The sequence below is a fragment of the Choloepus didactylus genome, chromosome 8, assembly GCF_015220235.1.
Source record: "Choloepus didactylus isolate mChoDid1 chromosome 8, mChoDid1.pri, whole genome shotgun sequence".
NCBI lineage: Eukaryota > Metazoa > Chordata > Mammalia > Pilosa > Megalonychidae > Choloepus > Choloepus didactylus.
In genome coordinates, this window is record NC_051314.1 from 36,687,301 (window position 1) to 36,694,861 (window position 7,561).

The window sequence follows — 7,561 nt, forward strand, 5'->3', positions numbered from 1 at the left end:
GGAAGGAATGGTGTAAATATGCTGTAGAATGGAATTTGTTGAATATTTTTGCACGAAGACAGCACATTTCCAAGGCCTCCCAGGTCCCCCCTGCAGCCTGAAGCTTCTTGTATACCTTGTAAGGGAAGCCTCTTCCCTATCAGAATCTTAATTCCAAAATTATGTTAAAGGATGGCAGTATTGTTAACAGCTGACTGTTTTTTTAATAAGACAACAGTTACGTGAGTGTATCGATTCTTGTACGTTTTATTAAGCATTGGTATCTTTACTTGTATCTAGAACCAAGACAAAAAGGGCCACAGGGCTTCAAAGCTGGAACAACTCTGAAGGGCTGATGTGTCAAGAAAGGCTTCACAGAGGGTTGGGACATGGTTGAGGCTCTGTCTCCTTTCTCCAGAGTCACCCTGACTCCTTCAAAGACTGTTGGCTGCTTACCCAATATTCGATCTGCATTTCTTCCTTAGTAAAACTACCCCAAGGTGGCAATGTGCCTGGCTAAAAGACTCCATGTCCTAGCCTCCCTCATGGTAGGGTGGGTAATGAGATGTAAGGAGACACTGATGGATGGCCAGGGTTGCCAGATAAAATGCAGGATGCCTAGTGAAATTTGAATTTCAGGTAAACACTGAATATTTTTTTAGTGTAAGTATGTCCCATGTGATATGTTTGTAGTTGTTTAGATTAATAATAATAATAATAATGACATTTATAAAGCAAAACAGTTCTTATCTTTGTACAAAGCAAGTCCCATGAAATAATGCTCTGCAATCCAAGAAACATATTTGATAATGGGAAATATCACATTTGAGTTTTACTATTCAACTTTGAGAAAGTTTTCTTTTATACTGTTTTAATCCTCATTAGCCCTTTTGTTGGCACCTTCCCTCATATGCTGTGAAGATTAGCCATTGAAAGGCTAATTTGCAAAGCAGCATCAATAATTCAGGAATGATGTAACACCTAAGACCTTCAGCCTTGCTAGCAAGTCGATTGCTATGAATGTGCATTGTGAGGCATTCTGGGTAAGGGAGGGTGTTATGCATTAAATTGCATCTCCAAAAAAGGTATGTAGAAGTCCTAGCCTCTGCTACCTGGGAATGTGACCATCTTTGAGTAACTGCAGATGGGATTAGTTAAGATAAAATGAGTTGTAATGGAGTTGGGTGGGCCCTTAATGCAATATGACTGTTGTTCATATAAGAAAGAGAGAAGAGACGCAGACAAGGAGAGAAGACAGTCAAGGAATGCCCCAAGGGTTGCCTGCAACCACCAGAAGCTGGGAGGAGGCAAAGAAGGATTCTTCACTACAGGTTTCAGAGGGAGCATGGCCCTCCCTTGATTTTGAATTTCCATCCTCCAGATCTGTGGGACAATAAATTTCTGTTGTTCTAAGCCACCCAGCTTGTGGTATTTTTTACTGCAGGTCTAGGAAACTAATACAAAGAAGGTCATAGACTTTGCCTCTTCACATCTAAAACCAAGCTACTAGCTCAGGGAGAAGGCAGGTAAGTTGGCTGTCAGCTGTATAAATACCTGCCCTCCCCTCCTGTACTGGAATCTTCCAAACGTAAAGTAAAAGTAAATAATCAACTAAGATTGCTCAGATCAGCTGCTAATTTACCTCTCTGATTTTTTCCCCCATGAAGATAAAGCAATAATGGAATGAGAGCAGTATTTCCTTTTAGGACTCCCCACTTCAGACATTCAGAGAACAAGATCTGGCCTGGCCCAGCTGGTAGAGACCGCCTGGGAGAGAGAGCTAGATTTGTGGTCTGGGTGAGGGGTAGCAAGTTAGAGTTTAACAGAGGGGAGGGGAAGAAAAGTTTCATTTCATTTTCTAGGTTTCTGCACAGGGCTTTTGGTAACATCTATCAGTAAGAGGGGTGTAAGCAAATCCTTTCCCTTGTCTGTCATCAGAGTAAGGAGAATCTGGGAGTCAACTCGTAGAATATGAATTATATTACTAAATAAATAAATGAATAACATGAAGGAATGAGAACTACACAAATGGAGAGAGATTAACCTAGAAGTTCTGGCATTGGTGTCTGGTAACAGGCTGTGATGTCATGAGGGTTAGCTCAGAAGTGGGGACAGAGGACCCCATTTGTATGTGTCTCTATTACAGATCAAAATAAAAGTTGGACTTTTTCCCAAGTGAGTTGGGAAGAAAACAAAGTGAGTCTGTTCATTAGTGTTGTCTTCACAACATTAAGGGGAAGAAGAATTTACGTTTAATCCATTTAATCCAGACGCGTTGCTTTATATTTAAAATCCATTCACAAACATTTATTGAGCACTCACTATGTGTTAAGCACTGTGCACACACTGGGAATAGACACAAGATTACATGTTAGAGCTGACAGCAGAACAGATAATAACGCTTTTGAACTTCACAAGTAGGTTTGAACTTTCTCAGGTCCCTCCATTCCCCTCTTGCAACAAGACCATAGCCAGAGCTGTGAATGGAACCATTTTCACATTATTTGAATCCTAGTTTTATTATATCTGTGTATGTATGTGTTTATGTATGTATGTATGTATGTATGCATCCATCGTCTTTCTCTGTCTATATCATCATCATCATCATTATTCTGTCTATAAGTGGTTAATTGAAGAGTCTCAACATTTTGGGGCACTAACATGAAATGGACTCACTTTTTTTCCAATCAGTACTTTCAGTGGTGCTTTGCCTAATCTCCCTTTCTGTCTCTCTACAGTATCTAGGGCCAATAGTAGATATTGCAGTCATTTTCAGTTTTGAGTATAGTTTGTATCTTATTCTGGCTCATACTTTCTCTCTTCCCCTCCACCCTTTTCTAGGCTCCAGGGCCTCCAGTGTGTTGGGGAGGGAGGAAGGAGAGGAAAAGGGATCAGAACCCTTAACTGCCCCCCACCATGTGTGTGGTCCTCTCACCACTGTTGACGCTGTGTCACTGGCTAATGAGCAAATGCTGGTGACACACTGCAGGTCTTTGGAGGGCCTATGGGGCCTCCTGACTATGCAGTTCAGTTACCTGTAGGATATGACTCTGGGTGGACCTCCTCTCTCTCCTCAGCTTCCACCACAGCTGTTTCCCTTACAGCCCATTTTATGTGGACTCTATCTTGCCTGCATCAGGCTATTTGTCTCTATGTGTTTGTGTAATTTTATTTGTATTTTTGGGTGTGCTCCACAAATGCAGTTTCTGCCTTTAGAGACTCATACCTTATGCGCATAATCCTTTCGTTCTTAATTTCCTTTCCCATTTCTGGGCTGCTCTATCCTTGAGTCATTGTTCATATACTTTTCTGAGTCTCCTCACTTTACCTGAAGTCTTTACCACCCTGGGTTACTTCATTTTTTATCTCCTCAACTTTCATGGTAAGTGCCTCCCTCCAAAGATTGGGCCTTACACCTCTTTGCTGCAATACAAGCTAGCATATGCCTCACATGCCAGGCACTCCGTCCACAAATTCAACACAAACTGGGAGCTCCTTCTGTGTGCAAGGCACTGACAGTGACTCAGGGAACACTCAGTCCAATAGGAGAGGGAGGCAGAGGGAAATGAAATGACCTGGTGACCGCCTCTGCTCTTGCACAAGACAGTTCTGTCTTCCGCTATCTCCTCTATCCCCAGTCTGTTTGATGATACGAAGAGAGGCCAGTAGAGTAAAAGCCAAGATCAGAGGGAAAAGCATCTTTCGAATTCACTTGACAAGTGTTTCTTACTTTGGAGTGTTCAAGCAGCCCCTGAAGAGTTCGGTGGAGGCTCCACAGCATCAGCTGGAGGCGCTGTGGCAGTCACAGGCCAAGGCAGCCCCGAGCTCCCAGCACTGCACAGGAACAGGAGCAGGGAGTCAGAGCAACCGGGGGTCAGCCTGTCTCTACTTGACACTCCCCAAAGTGGCATCTGCACTGGGCTTTTATGCCTCCGAGTTCTGGTTGTTAATGTCCTTATCAATTGTCCCTCTGGCTGGCATCAGAGCCTGGCATGAATATCTACCACTTGTTAAAAAAACATTTTTTTCTCAATTTGTTTACATTCTAGCTGTGGTTAACATGTTTACAGTGTTTGGGGGATTCAAGATCATTAATATCGCTAATATTATTAGATGAGGCTTTCCTTTATCTAATGGCCTCATTCTATGTAAACCTGCAGTAAATTCATTTTGGGACATTGAAAACAGTTTAAACTTTAAGGTAAATTCCTTTCTAAAGAAAAGAATCCTTTTGTTACACACACAATTTCCCCTTTGGCATATTGGATTTTTGAAAAGAGGTTCTCCTCAAATTTAGAAAGCACTTGGGTTAGAGTAACATGTTTCCTGTCCATGGTGGCAGCTGAGTGTCCCATCTTCTCAGCCATCACCCTGTTTTTAGGGCAGGAGTTGGTAACAGGACACTTTCAGATGCTACGACTGCCTTAGAAATGCTGACTGATGGGCACCTGGACTTGAAACTGCTCTTTATCCTTTAGAGCTCTTGACCTAGGGTTTAGGGACCCTGGACTGGTCCAGAGGGTTCACAAACCCTATTAAGTTATAAGGAAAAAATATTAGTGCATTTCCATTTTCTAGGTAGAGTTTTCAGCAGATTATATTTTTCCTTTGAAATTTTAAAACAACAGAAAAATACAAAAACATAACCTTCATCCATATTCTAATCATATATTGATATATATCAACATACATCATATCATATTTTGAGCAATATACAAATGCAATGTCCCTTTTTATCAGAGTCTTAGAGAACCTATCATTCAAAAAAAAGTTTAATAATCATTTTTCTCTGATGGGCTAATGGTTATTCACATCATGTATGACTGAGCCTAAATTTAAACTCTATTTTGATCCTGTGTAGCTGCAAATGGGAGATAGTGGTGCTTGGAGCTTCCCATGGCAGGCTTACTATTGACAGAGTCACAGTTACAATTAAATAATGGCATGAGAGGATACATTGTCCTTCTGATTTAATCCCAGGTTGACTAGTGACTTACTTGTCTGAATTCAAAGTCCTTTATTAAAAAATAAAGTCTAGTTACCACCTTGATACATATGCATGGTCAAAGAGGGCATTTAAAAATCTGTCAAAGGAAAGTGTTCCTGCTCTGATAGAAAATAACCCATTCCTTCATCCCATTGTGGCCCTATTTTAAATACGTGTTCTAGAACAATGATGTATCTCTTCTTTTAGGGAATATTTAATACAGTCATGGATGTCTGTTTTTTTAAAAACTTAAAAAAGGACATTATAACTTACATAAAGTACACAAATTTTAAGTGTTCAGCTTGATGAATTTTTACATGTGTATCAATCTATCTGTGTGCTGGTAAGCATATACATTTGAAGTATGTTTTCTTTGTACACACAACTATCCTTTTATTATATATATTAAAATTCTCTAATTAAAAAAAAAAGCCAAGTTGGAGCAGGGGGTGGGGATAGGGAGAGGAAGAGAATGAATTTTGATTGAGGGCTGCCCGTGCCAGTCACCCTTCTGAGCTCCTTGCACAGATTATCTGGTTTAATACTTGGAGAACCTGATGGGGTTGGTCATGTTATCTCCACTTAACAGACAAGGAAATTGGGTTTCAGAGTGGCTAAGTAATTTCTCTGTGGTCATAGAGTTAGAATTTGAAACTAGGTCTCTTGGTACCTGTACTGGTTTGCTAGAGCTACTGTCATGCAAAATTCCAGAAATGGATTGGCTTTTATAAAGGGGATTTATTAAGTTATAAATTTACAGTTCCAAGGGCATAAAAGTGTCCAAACTAAGGCATTAGCATGAGTTTACCTTCACTGGAGAAAGGCCAATGGCATCCAGGACACCTGTGTCAGCTGGGAAGGCACGTGGCTGGCATATGCTGGACCTTTGCTCCTGGGTTGCATTTCAAAATGGCTTTCTCCAAAATGTCTCTGGGTTTCTCGTAGCTTCTCTCTCTCAGCTTCTTGTGTCCTTGCTTGTTTGTCCCAGGGCATTTCTCTCTAGGCGTCTGGGAGTCCTCTTAGTTTTTCCGGGGCAAACTCGGGACTTCATTTCTTAGCTTAGCGTCTCTGAACATCCTTCTGTTTGCATCTCCAAGCATGTCCAGGTGTCCACAAGGATCTGGGTCTATGTTGGCTTTTAGCTTCTCTCTTAAACAAACTCCAGTGAACTAATCAAGACCACCCTGAATGGGCGGGGTCTACACCTCTATGGAAATAATTTAATCAGAGGTTCTACCCTAATCAGCAGACTAAACAGTCTGCCTCCATAAGATTACATTAAAGAATATGGCTTTTCTGGGGGACATAATATATCCAAACTGGCATAATACCAAAGTTTTATTCTTTCTATATTATACAATTACCAAGAAACAATGGCACACCCTTATAACTTGTTGTGCCAGTTTGAATGTATTATGTCCCCCCAAACGCCATTATCTTTGATGTAATCTTGTGTGGGCAGACCTATCAGTGTTAATTAGATTGTAATTCTTTGAGTGTTTCCATAGAGATGTGTCCCACCCAACTGTGGGTGATGACTCTGATTGGATAATTTCCATGGAGGTGTTGGCCCACCCATTCAGTGTGGGTCTGAATTAAATTACTGGAGCCATATAAATGAGCTGACAAACAGAAGGAACTCAGTGCCTCTATGAGTGACATTTTGAAGAGGAGCTACAGCCAAGAGGGACACTTTGAAGAATGCACTGGAACCGAGAGAGGAGCTGAAGCTTACAGACACATTTTGGAGACGGCCTTTGAAAGCAGACTTTTGCTCTGGAGAAGCTAAGAGAGGACAAATGCCCCAAGAGCAACTAAGAGTGACAGTTTTGAGGAGCTGAAGCCTAGAGAGGAATGTCCTGGGAGAAAGCCATTTTGAAACCAGAACTTGGAGCAGACGCTGGCCACATGCCTTCCCAGCTAACAGACGTTTTCTGGATGCCATCGGCCATCCTCCAGCGAAGGTACCCAATTGTTGATGCATTACCTTGGACACTTTATGGCCTTAAGACTGTAACCAATAAACCCCCTTTTATAAAAGCCAATCCATTTCTGGTGTTTTGCATTCTGGCAGCATTAGCAAACTAGAACACTTGGATTTCCCTGAAAGCAGAGCCTGAGGTATATATGGAAAGTGATCCCAGAGAGGGGGAGGTGTGAGATTGGGAGAGAGAGAAGGCTAATACAGGATGACATATTGATTTGGTCAATGCGGTAGGCAAATTGTGTTCTATCTCACTGGGACCTTCTGAGGAGCCTTATGAATTGTGTCTCAAAAATACCTTCCTAGAAGACAAAAGAGGGAAGAAAGTATCCGTTAGCTTCTGTCCTATCTTATATTGGCCAAGAGTGGTTCCACGCATTACTTCTGGGCTGTACTGTGTGAGTGCCAGGCAGGTTTGCTTAGACATACTACGCCTTGGCATAAGAGAAGACTTGGGTTAGGAAGCAAGAGGGATGTGGTGGGAGCACTATCAGGTGACACCCAGGTGCAACCAGACAGAGAACACATGGAGCTCATTGCACAGTAGTAGCTGCAGTAAGGGGGGGGGGGTTGAGAAGATGTGAAGTAGTGCATGAGAGGTATCCAGCACA